The sequence below is a fragment of the Arachis ipaensis genome, chromosome B3, assembly GCF_059453495.1.
Source record: "Arachis ipaensis isolate K30076 ecotype BB chromosome B3, ASM5945349v1, whole genome shotgun sequence".
NCBI lineage: Eukaryota > Viridiplantae > Streptophyta > Magnoliopsida > Fabales > Fabaceae > Arachis > Arachis ipaensis.
In genome coordinates, this window is record NC_142438.1 from 9,293,144 (window position 1) to 9,305,425 (window position 12,282).

At 29.7% G+C, this 12,282-nt stretch overlaps 1 pseudogene; it reads right to left on the reverse strand.

The window, feature by feature from the left end:
* Window positions 1-5,161: 5,161 nt before the first annotated feature.
* Window positions 5,162-6,719, reverse strand: LOC107632239 (alkane hydroxylase MAH1 pseudogene; annotated as a pseudogene).
* Between the last annotated feature and the right edge of the window lie 5,563 nt (window positions 6,720-12,282).

Sequence of the window (12,282 nt, forward strand, 5' to 3'; positions counted from 1 at the left end):
TTTCCTATATCTTTAAATATTTTCCTTAGTCATATTGCTTGACTGGTAGCTTTCGACTTCAACAGATTATTAAGCCACAGTTTCTTGTTTCTTTGATACCCAAGAGAATACTCCAAATCCTAGTGTAAATATATATATATATATATATATATATATATATATATATATATATAGAAGTGCTTTTGATGTCATCAATTGAGTTTGTCCAAACACTATCAATATATCCAAATAGTTTTAGATCTTCAGTAGATTTGTAGTGAATGTCATATCCCTTTGTGCCTTGTGATATCTTAAGATTCTTTTTGCAGATCCATAGTGCTTTTGACTTGGTTTTTGCATGAATTTTGATAGTAAACTTGTTGCATACATAATGTCCAATTTTGTGGTGGTTAGATAATAAAATGGGTTAAGTACGATTTTGGTCCCTAAGATATATGTCAGAAATTTTATTCATCTCAAACTTTTTTTGCATTTGAATTCGTTTCTAAGGTTTAACTTGGTTTTAAAATCATCATTTGAGAAAAATTTTTTAAAGATGATTTTACCCTTAGCTTGTGTGTCGTCATTTCATCTTCAACTCCGTCATCTTCTCTCTATACGCCTTTTTAATCATCCTCTCCCTCTCCCTTTCCTCAAACAATGTGCCGTTCCTGCTCACATGCACCACAAACACCAGCTTGTTCGAGTCATGGGATGAAGGTATCACAGATCTCTTAGCTCGTAGAGGAACGACTTCATCGATGTCCATCGAAACTGTGCCGCCATTTTTGTCGGTGTTCGTGTTGATTCCATCTTCGGTGTCAGCTTGGGGTTTTCCCGCCGAAACCCTCATCAAGGAAACGGAAATCAACCATGCACGCTATCGTTGTGGTAAAGTGTGATATGCAACAACGCGTTCGTCTTTCAGCATCTTTGCCACTTGCCTCTTTACTCTGTCTCTACCCACCATCTCTGTCGTGGTTGTTGTCCCGCTTTTGCCCACCGTCTCCCTCATCCCTACTGGTAAGATATTTTGATACTCTTAATTTCTGCATTAAATTTGCTTCAAGATTCATGGATTTCATTAGTAATTTATCCTAATTTTTACCTTGTTATTGAGTGCTGCTTATTGTTTGATTGGAGAATTTTGTTAATTTCATGAATTTGTAATTGAGGTTGATCACTTTGGAGAAGAATTGTGAATTTTAAGATTATAAGACTTGGTTATGTGAATTGTTTTTGGAATTCGGTTTTTATTGTTTATGTGTTGGTTGAATGGGTGGAGTAAGGTTGGGACAAATAAAATGTTCGGCCTATATCTTAGGGACTAAAATTGTACTTAATCCTACTAAAATATGTTTCCAATAAAACTTCTGTATTATGAAGTATCTATATCTTTAGATTCATCTTTTTTTTTGTTTTTTTTTGTAATTTCTCATTATGGACTAGAGAAATTGACACTGCTTTACAATTACTCATCTTAAACTTTTCAATAAATTTTGAGTATATTTCTTTTACAAAAAAAATATATTTTTATTTTGATTTACCTCATTATCAAGAATATAATGCACCAATCTTAAGTCAACCATATCAAATTAAATGTATGCTTCATCTCTTTTTTGAAGTCTTTGATCATTGTCTCATTGTATTTTTTTTGTAGATAAGATAGACGTCCATATACAAAGAAATGATAAAAATATTTGAATTACCTTTTATATATATATATATATATATATGATCAATTAAATATTTGTTAATTTGACTATACCATAGAGCTTGCTTGAATCGTCCATAGAACACTTTTAATAATAGATAATTTTTAGCACCCACATATCTTGAATATTATTAATGTTAACGATATTTTTATATAAAAATAATAATTAATATTATAAATAACTTAATATATTTAACATAATATATGTTTATATTTTAGTTATGATTATGGCATAAAAAATTGTGTGGGAAGAATCACCTAATACTACCTAACAAATTAGAAAGTTGTATAATGTTAGAATTCTAGAACTAATAATAATTAACATGCGTAATGTTAGAGAGAGAATAATTTAAAGTTATGTTATTTAATTTGATATCGTCTATAATATATATATATATATATATATATATATATATATATATATATATATATAATATTTTAATTATTCACTATTAATATTACTTAATTATTTTGATAATAATTAAAAAATATAAAATAAAATAATTTTAGATTATTTTAAATTAAGCGTTAAGTACTTTTTTCGTCTATAAAATTGTCTCCAACCTTTTTTTTGTGTTAAAATCATCCTCAACGTTACAAAACGTTATAAAATCGTCCTTTTGTCCATAAATAACGTTTTTCAAACGATTTTGTCCTTAAAAAAAACCCTCCCGTTCCCCACTAACCCCAACCCCCTTTATCATCATCACCGAGTCTCTTTCTCTCTTTCTTTCTCCCAGATTCCTAGCTACTCTCCCTCACCAAATTACCTCTAATTAAAGTTGAGAGAGAAAGAGAACTCCGGGGAGGCTTGGCATCGGGATGGGTGATAGAGAAAGTGGAAATGAGTGGCCTGAAAAGCATTGTGATCGGAGGAGGGACGTTCAATGGGGAAGCCTTCGAATTCATCCTCATCCAGAAATTGAAGGTGGTGGGAGGCAGTTTCGGGAGATCGGAGGATGCGGCTTTGGGATCGGGTTGGGGATCGATGGGGGTAGGAGGAGTGAGGTCAGTTGTGAGAGGTTGGGAAGGTGGAGAGCGGAAAGTGGTGGGATCGATAGAAGTGTCTTCGAGTTCGTCGTCTTCAACTTCGAATCCCTCGACATGGTGGCGCTGTGACGTGTTTTGGGAAGGGAGAGGCGACGCTTGTTGTGGCTGCTGGCTTTCGACGAACGGCGACAGTGGGTGGCAGTATGAAGGAAGAGGAAGAAGAAAAGAAGGGGAGGCAGAAGGAGGGTAGAACCGGCGCACTGAGGACGGCGGCAGCCAGAGGTTGGTGGCAGTAGGTTCTCGCACTGAGTGTCGTTCTTCCTTTTTTTTTTAAGAACATAAACATCATTTCTTTCTTTTTATTTTTTTTTTAATTTCTGTTGTTGCTGATTTTGGATCTGAAGTTGTGGTTGATGATTGCTGACCTGTTGTTAAATCTGAAATTTCTGTTGATTTTTTTTGTAGATGTTGTTGTTGTTGATTCATTTTGTTGTTGCTATTGTTAAAAGTGTGTTGTTGTTGCTAAAATTGCTGAATTTAGTTTGTGGGTGGGTAATAGTGATTTAGAGAGGAAGAAGGTATGATGGTTATGGTGGCAGTGGTGATGACGATGAAGGGAGAGGGAGAGAGAGGGAGAGGGAGAGAGCTGCGCAGCGATGATGATGATGATGCAGAAGTTAGTAGTGAAGGTAAGGAGGGTTTTTATTTTTGTTTAAGGGTAAAATTATCCGAAAAATATCGTTTATAGACAAAACAACGATTTTATTACGTTTTGTAACGTTGAGGATGATTTTAATACGAAAAAAGGTCAAGGACGATTTTGATTTTGACCTCAAACCTTAGGGACGATAAAAGTACTTAACTCTTACATTATTCTTTTATTGTCTATAAAATATTTTTAAAGAACATATGTCATGTTAGAGAAAAGAACTTGTGTTTTTACTATATACTTAGTGTGTGTCGCATATAATAAAAAGTACCAATTATTTATAGATGTCAACCAAATAAAAATAAAATCACAAAAATAGTTATCTAATTTAAATTTAAATAAGTCACCAAAAAAAAATTTAAATATAAAATTTAATCTGACTAATATTCAAATGTTATTCCAACACATGTCGAATTGCAATAAAACAGTGACACGTTCCAACTTTTGCCTGCTCCATTATTATAAGCATCAATGCTGCAAAAAACGATACTTAACATCAAGTAGTTGAAACTCGCCTCTCACATTCCACATAATAAGTTTTATTTGTGTACATTAACGAAACTAATAAATGAGATGGTTAAATTTAGGATTTTTTATATATATAAAATAATTAGAAAACAAACATTTTAAATTATTCCAAAAGAATTTTTATTATAAATTTTTCCTCTATTTATGTAAATTACTACAGATACATAGTTGTTACCTAAACATTTTGGTATTCTGATGTTTTAAGGGATTACACTACGTACTAAGTCCCGGGCTATGGAGTACGGAGTACAGATTATTGGGTATTAGTCTATTAATTAAAGACGACACACATAATTTAGCATAAAAGGCCAAACAACTAAAATGTAGAAACCTGCAACAATATAGTAAGAGACGTATTTAACTCACTAAAACCCTAAAGGTGGTAGCAATTTATCATCACTGAGCCTGAAGCATGCATCCATTTAGCTAGATTCATTGTTCTTGTTCATGTGGCAGATTTCAAAAACAAAGATTCCGATATTTTTTTATTTTAAGTATTTTCATCATATTTATCTCACTAGATTAGATTATTTCTTGTGTTGTTGTTGAAGTAAATGGTGATGATAATCTAGATGAGATTATATTTAGTTACCAATAGAATAAGTAAGATTAGTAGAAAATGTAATTTATGTTAGATGATACTTATAATAATAACAAATTCTTATATGAATGACATTTACAAGTCATAAACCATGCCTCAAACAAAAAAAAAAGTGACAGTGAATCGTCTAACCTCAAATCCCCTTTCAAGCTTGAATGGCCTTGTTGTGGTACCTTTCGTCAATATCGAAATTGACGTTGTCAACAAACATATCCTCAACCAATGCCTCTATTTGGCTCCAAATTCCATATTCTTCGTAACAAAGTCTACGAAATAGCCGTTAACTAGTCATTTTATAAGGATGCTTTAACATCTGCATTTGAGTGGCCGCTTAATATAAGACCCTTTAACGCGTTAATTTAAAATTTTGGATCAAAATATGATGTGGAAGGCATTGTTATTACTTAATCTAGGCTAAAATCTCGTGTCATTCCACCAACACAAGTAGATAAAAGATAGTTACACCAATAATATATGATAGTTGTTTTTCATATTATATATGATCAATATCAAATACAAACATTGAAAAGATGATGATGATATGCTTATTACTTCTTCACTTATTTATCTTATAAAGATAACAAGATGATATATATGTTCGTACAACAATGGAGTACACACCATATAGATGCCCCTAAATCTAATTAATAATACCTCTTTTGGTAACCTTGACCTTCAAGCCATGTTTCATGTGAAGAATAACAGAAAGACATGGACATACATTATGCCCTTTCACCACCTCAAACTGAAAATTCAACAACAAAGCAATGGCGATGATCTTCATCTGAATAAAGCTTATATTTTTACCCAAACAACTTCTTGGGCCTGCTTGGAAAGCTATGAACTTGTAAGATGGTACGTGTATGATGCTTCCCTTGTCAGAAATCCACCTTTCTGGCTTAAACTCCAAGCAATCTTCTCCCCATATTTGTTCCATTCTTCCCATCGAGTACAAAGAGTAAAGTATTGTAGTATTTGCATTAACACTATCACCACTAGGAAGCATATCAGATTTAACTGCAGATTTGTGCTCAATAGGAAGTGGAGGGAAAAGTCTCAGTGCTTCACACAAAGCTCCATGCAAATAAACTAGCTTGTTAAGATTTTCTAACCTTGAAGTGATGAGCCAATTTTCTTCCCTGTGTATAAAGTTTGCTCTAATTTCTTCAAGGATCTTGGCTTCAACAAGAGGATGGGTTGAAACCAGCCAGAAAAACCAACTGAGACCTGAACTAATTGTATCCCTTCCTGCTGCTAAGAGACTAATAGCATTGTCTCTTAAAAACTTGCGATCTATTTGTTCCATTCCACTTTCCTCCACAATAGCTTTAAGCATGTTAAACTTTGGTTCATTTTCATGTTTAGTGCAGTTGAATTTGCTTTGCTCTTGGAAAGTGGATGATATACACTGATGCAAGAATTGGTCAATTATTTTCTCACATTCACTATAGGTCTTCTCTTGTCCAATTTGGAGCCATTTCTGAAGCTTCCATAAAAATCTTGGGACAATGTGTCTGTAGAACATTGAATCCTCCATTTTGTTGAAAGCTTTCTCGAAAGCGATCTCTGGGAACTGGATGAGCTTGTTAGGAAGAGAGTTAGGATCAAAGCCCAACACTATGGAACAGATGTTGTCAAAAGTGAATCTCTGAAAGATGTCTTGCAAGTCCACAATAGTTCCTAATTCCGATGCATTATTGAGAAGTGGAACTAGGCAACTCTCCAGCTTCTTATGAATTATTTTTACAACTAAACTCTCAAACGAGTTTTGTCTGAACAATGATTGTAGTATGTCCCTGCTGCGCTTCCACTTGTGGGAATCAGTGTTAAATATGCCATCTCCCATGATTTCAAAAATCTCATAGAACTCAGACCCTTTAATGTAGTTGTCAAAGTTCTTGCTCGTAATGTGGTGCACGTTCATAGGATCACTGGTGATGAGAAAGTTGACATTTGTGAGCCAGGGACCTTTGAACATCAAAGTACCTCCATAGTGGTTCAAAACGGTGGTTGCATAATCATGGATATTGGAAAGATTACATAAAACTGATGGTAGCATACCAAAGAAGGGCAAATTAATTATGGGGTTATTTCTATTAGATCTCCAAGTGTGGATGAAGAAGAATGAAGCAATGGCTACAAAAATAAGAATAAAATCTAAGGAGTCCATCAAGTTTCGGCCTTGTTTGGAGGGCTTTGTTTGAAGTGATGTGTGATATATGCATGATATGGTTTCTTTGATCATAAATTTATATAGGTCGCTCATGATGCTTTCTAATTCTAATGATGTTTATAAGAAAAAACAAATAAATAAAATCAATTCCATACTTAAACGTGTGGTTTTAAAAATATTTTTATTTTTATATTTTATTATTTATTTCGTTTATAATTATTATAAAAAATATATGTACGAAAAATGTTACGTGAATAAGATATTTTAATAACAGAAAAATATAGAAAATTAACTCTATATAGTAGCAAATTTTTCAAAAAAAAATCATGTTTTTAAAATAAAAAAAAAACATGGGCTATTCTCATTTTTCTTCACCTCCCTCCAGAAAACGTAGAAGTTGCAACATTTTGTGCCATCTCTTACCGCTATATTTTTTAGTTTTTGGATGATTATTTTAATAATTTTAAATATTTTATTTTTTTAAGTTTTGAATATTTTATTTTTGAACGTGTATTTTTATAGGTTTTGAATATTTCTTTTTTTATATTTTGGATGTTTTTTATTTTAAATTTTGGATGATTCATTTTAATAGTTTTAAATGTTTTATTTTGGATTAAGTACGATTTTGATCTTTAAGGTATAAATCAAAAATTTTTTTCGTTTCCAATTTTTTTTTTTTATATACAAAATAGTCTCTAAGCAGTGGCGGATTTAAGGAGGGCCTAAGGTGGCCATAGTCCTCAATTTTTTAAAAAAAATTAATACTATTAGTTTATTATTATTATATAATTAATATATATATTATAGATTAAATATATTTTAATATATTAACACACTAAAAAAATTTTATATATTAGTAACTTAATATGTATAAATTATAATGTTGAAAAAGTAGAGAATGGTTCAAAATTTATTTCAGATGATAAATTGATAATTTTAGTTATATAAAATATCGAAAACAAATTTAAAAATACAAAAATCCTAAAGTATGTAGTTGAATGTTGATTTCCATATAATATAATTATTAATTTTGACCTATATACCATAAATTATATTTTGTTGACTTTTTATTATGTTATATTTTAATTTATTTTGTATTCAATTTGGCCTCCTTCTTATAAAATTTCTGGATCCGCCATTGTCTTTAAGGTTTAATTTGGTTTTAAAATCGTTCCTAAGATTTAACTTGATTTTAATTTTTTACGGCGAAAGCGGAGACAGAGGTAAATTGTGGACAGCTTCTTCTTCTTCTTCTTTCTTTCCCCCTTCTTCTTCTTCCCTTTCCCTTTCGCAAGAGCAAAAACACTCTTTTTCTCTTATTTTTCTTTTTTTTTATTTTATAATTTTTTTGTTATGGATAATTTAGTCCAAAATTTTAAAATTTAAATAAAAAAGATGATTTTAAAACTTAGTTTTAAATCTTAGGGACAATTTTGTTTACGAAAAAAGGTTAAGAATAAAAATTTTTTTCGACCAATACGTTATGGACCAAAATCATATTTAACTCTTTTATTTTCTTAAATTTCATACGCTTCTTTTTTTTATGTTTTGGATGTTTAATTTTCTTTTGTTATATTTTGGAGTTTTTTTCTCAACAATTTTAATTTTTTTATTTCGTTTGACTTTAGATATTTTTTAATATTTTAGATATTTTTTATTAAGTTTCATGTGTTTCTTTTTGCTAGGTTTCATATATAATTCTTTTCATAATAATTTGGGATGTTTTCTTTTGAAATTTTCGGACATTTCTTTTAAATGGTGAGGCAAAAGAAGGGACCGCTTTAACAACAACGATGGATATATTCTTAAAAAAAATATTTGATACTTCTAAAATTTATACATTCGAAACGTAGGTATAAAAAAATTCAAAATGATACTTTCATTTTTCATAATTTACTTTTGTTTAGTTTTAATTATATATTCTCAAAAAAATATCTAATATCTCTAAAATTTAAACCTTTAAAATTTGAGTACAAGAAACATCTACAATGATATCTTCTTTTTTAATAGTTTTCTTTTATTTATTTTTTGTTTGCCTTCTCAAAAAAAATATTTAAAATTTTTAAATTTTAAATATCTGAAATTCAAGTATAAGAAATATTTAAAAGTGATGTATTCTTTTTTACCATAATTAAAAAGAGTTTTTATTACGTTCAGATTTTTTATTTTTTTTTGTTAGATTTTGGATATTTTTTTTACAATAATTTTAGATGTTTATTTTCATTTGGTTTTAGATTTTTTTTTTTAAATTTTAGATATTTCTTTTTATTTGATTTTGGATATTTTTATTGATTTGTTTATAGCCAAACTAATAGTTGATGTTGTTGGCTGGTACGCTAATTAGTTACCAAACATGATTGGTTTGTAACTAAGTTTAATCAAATATTTGTTCTTTTTTAATTAATTTTTATTATGTCATTAAATTATTATACTAATTTAGTTGAACTTGATTATCAAAATTATTTAATCATGTAATATCACCCATTTTGAATAATTGGCTCTTAAATAAAATGTTATATTAATTCTATGATTTAAAAATAAAATTTAAAATTATTTTTAATTATTAATATAATAAATTTAAAACTATTATTCTCTTAAAAAATATTATTTTTTGAACAAACTCCTCCTTTAGTTAAACCTACCACCCCTCCTCTCCGTCGTTCAAGCTCCGCAAACCCTTGCCAAATGGGCGTCTCGCCACCTCATTTCCTTCGTCGTGCCAGAAATTTTTCAAAAAATCACTCACTCATCAGTGGTAATAACTAGTAATTAAACCATTCATGTGTTATAGTAAGGTTGTCAAACGGATCACACCGACTTATCTAAATTCGGTCCATCTAAATTTGTAGATTAAACAGATTGGTCTATTTATGTTCGTTTTATTCATGAGCTATAATTTTTTCGTTTTAGATCATTTATGATCAGACTAATAGGTTAAACAGACTAATTTATTTATCTTTTTATTTTAATTTTAAAAATATTTTAACAAAAAAATTATGTTTAAATAAAAAATCTTAAATAACAATGTCTTTTTTAATTTATGGATCGAATTTTTAAATGAGATTGAAAGATATATTGATTAAAAGTATTAATTTCTTTTTAAAAAATATAAACAAAAACGAATTACTATTTAATCCGTTTAACCAGTCATTTTTTTGAGTTAATCGAACTCAACCCATTTAACTTAAAATTTAAACAGACTTACAGGTATTAAACGAATAAATAGATTGGTTCAATAAATTTAGTCCATTTTTTCAATTCTACATCATAATGCTCAAAATAAAAATAAATAAATAATTAAAAATTTTAAGCTTTGCCTGTTTTAGCGAAGTGGTGGAACGTTCCCATTTTAAGGGCTGGGATGGAAATGAAAAAAAGAAAAAAAAAAGTGATACTATATATACAAATTTTTTTGTAATTAAATCTAATTGATTAGCTTAATTATAATAAAATTATTTTCAAAATAAAACGCGTGATATGGGCTCCAATGCTTCACTAGCGTACAATTCAAAAAGCTTGGACTATATGTACAAACTTTTTCATATTTTTTATAACACACAATTTTTATTAAAAAGCACACAAATTTTGAAGCATAGCACATAAAATTTTTAAGTATAGTACACAAAAATAAGAACGTAACACAAGCTTATCGATATAGTATACAAATTTTACACACAGTACACAAATTTTTGAATCATAATACACAAATTTTTAAAATACAGCACACAAATTTTTGCTACACCAAACTTTATGTGTATATTTTTTTATTGAATTCTATTACACATTTATTTTTTCTCTTTTTTTTCATAGTGTATAAACCGATCACTATTTATTGTAAACTAATGTTACATTACAAGTTCTATTTTTCAAAAAAAAAAAAACACACACACACACATAAAAAGGTGCTGTTGACACTCTTTTTAAGTATGTCATCATGGCTCGTGGCTATTAATTTCGATGTGCATGCAGTTCCAATATTTTTTTGCGGTTATGGTCCACAGAAAGTGTGGCAATCTCTGGGTGCATTCAACACATCTCCTTTGTGTTCATAGAATGCTGCCCTTAGATGTAAAAGGTATAAATCAACTTTGAATACAGTTGTCCATCAATACTGTAAACACTATACCACATCACATGTGTAATTTAAATAAAGTGAAACAACAGACGTCTCCTTCATTTTCATAGTACACAAGTAATCGAAGCTAATAACTTGATAGCTCACACTAATTTGACATATATTATTAAACAAATTCTAGTTTATCATAGCACACAAATATTTAAGCGTAATACACATTTTTGTTCAGCATAGCATACAAATTCACATATATAGCACAAAAATTAGAATTATAGAATAACACTATTTTTTCAAACAACTCAATTAAAAAAACTAAAATCATCATAAATAACCATAATAATATATATCGAATATAAAAAAACAACACAAGTAATCAAAACTAATAGCCTAGTAATTCACATTAATTTATCAAAAATTATTAAATAAATTCTAGTTTACTATAGCACATAAATATTATTTAAACATATAGCACACATTTTTGTTCAACATAGCACACAAATTTATACATATAGCACACAAATATTGAGTATAGAAAAATAACATAAAAGGTATTTGTATTTTTTCAATTCACTCAATAAAAAGATACATCTAATTTACAAGGAAAAAAATTAAACAACAACAACAAGACGTTGAAAAAGAAAGAAAAAAGAAGGAACGTAAAAAGAAGAAAACGAAGAAGAAGACAATGGTAGCAATGACAGCAGCAACAATGACAGTGGTGGTGGTGACAACAACAATGACAATGTTAAAGGAGGAATAAGAAAAGGAGAAAGAGAAAAAAAAATGTGACTGAAATTTAAATTAAATTTTAATAACTTAGTTAACTTGGTTAATGAAAATATTTAGATATATTTAGTATTTAAAAAAAAATGTACTGATTCTAGAATGTAAGAAACGGTGGGGTTTACTGCTTTGTGCAGTTTTCAAGCTTTCTTAGCTTGTATTTTGAAGTCTCAAATTTTATGGTTTCGTAATGAGGTGTGGGACTGTTCAAATTTGGGAAACTTGTGACTCGAGTTCAGAAAAAAAAAAAAGAAGAGATTCAGATTAAAGAAAAGGTTTGGTACACAAATTTAAGTGGTGAACCTCACAAATCAGGAGTGGGAGGTTGCTGTTATATAGTAAAGTTAACTCAGCATAGCTAACCTAACTAATTTGCTAAAATAATGTTACAGGTAGTTACAGCTAACTTAAAGCATAGCCAACCTAACTAATTTGCTAAAATAATGTTATTAGCTTAAGGGTATCAACATCCCCCCTCAAGCTGGATAGTGAAAATTCACTAATCCAAGCTTGGAATACATCTGCTTGAAGAGTCCAAGAGGCAAAGCTTTGGTGAATACATCAGTTGTTTGGTGAGCTGAAGAGATTGGCAGTAGCTTGAGTATCCCAACTTGAACCTTTTCCCTTGTGATATGGCAAACCACTTCTATATGTTTGGTTCGCTCATGAAAGATGGGATTGGCAGCGATATAGAGTGCGGATTGATTGTCGCAGTACATTGTGAAAGGCT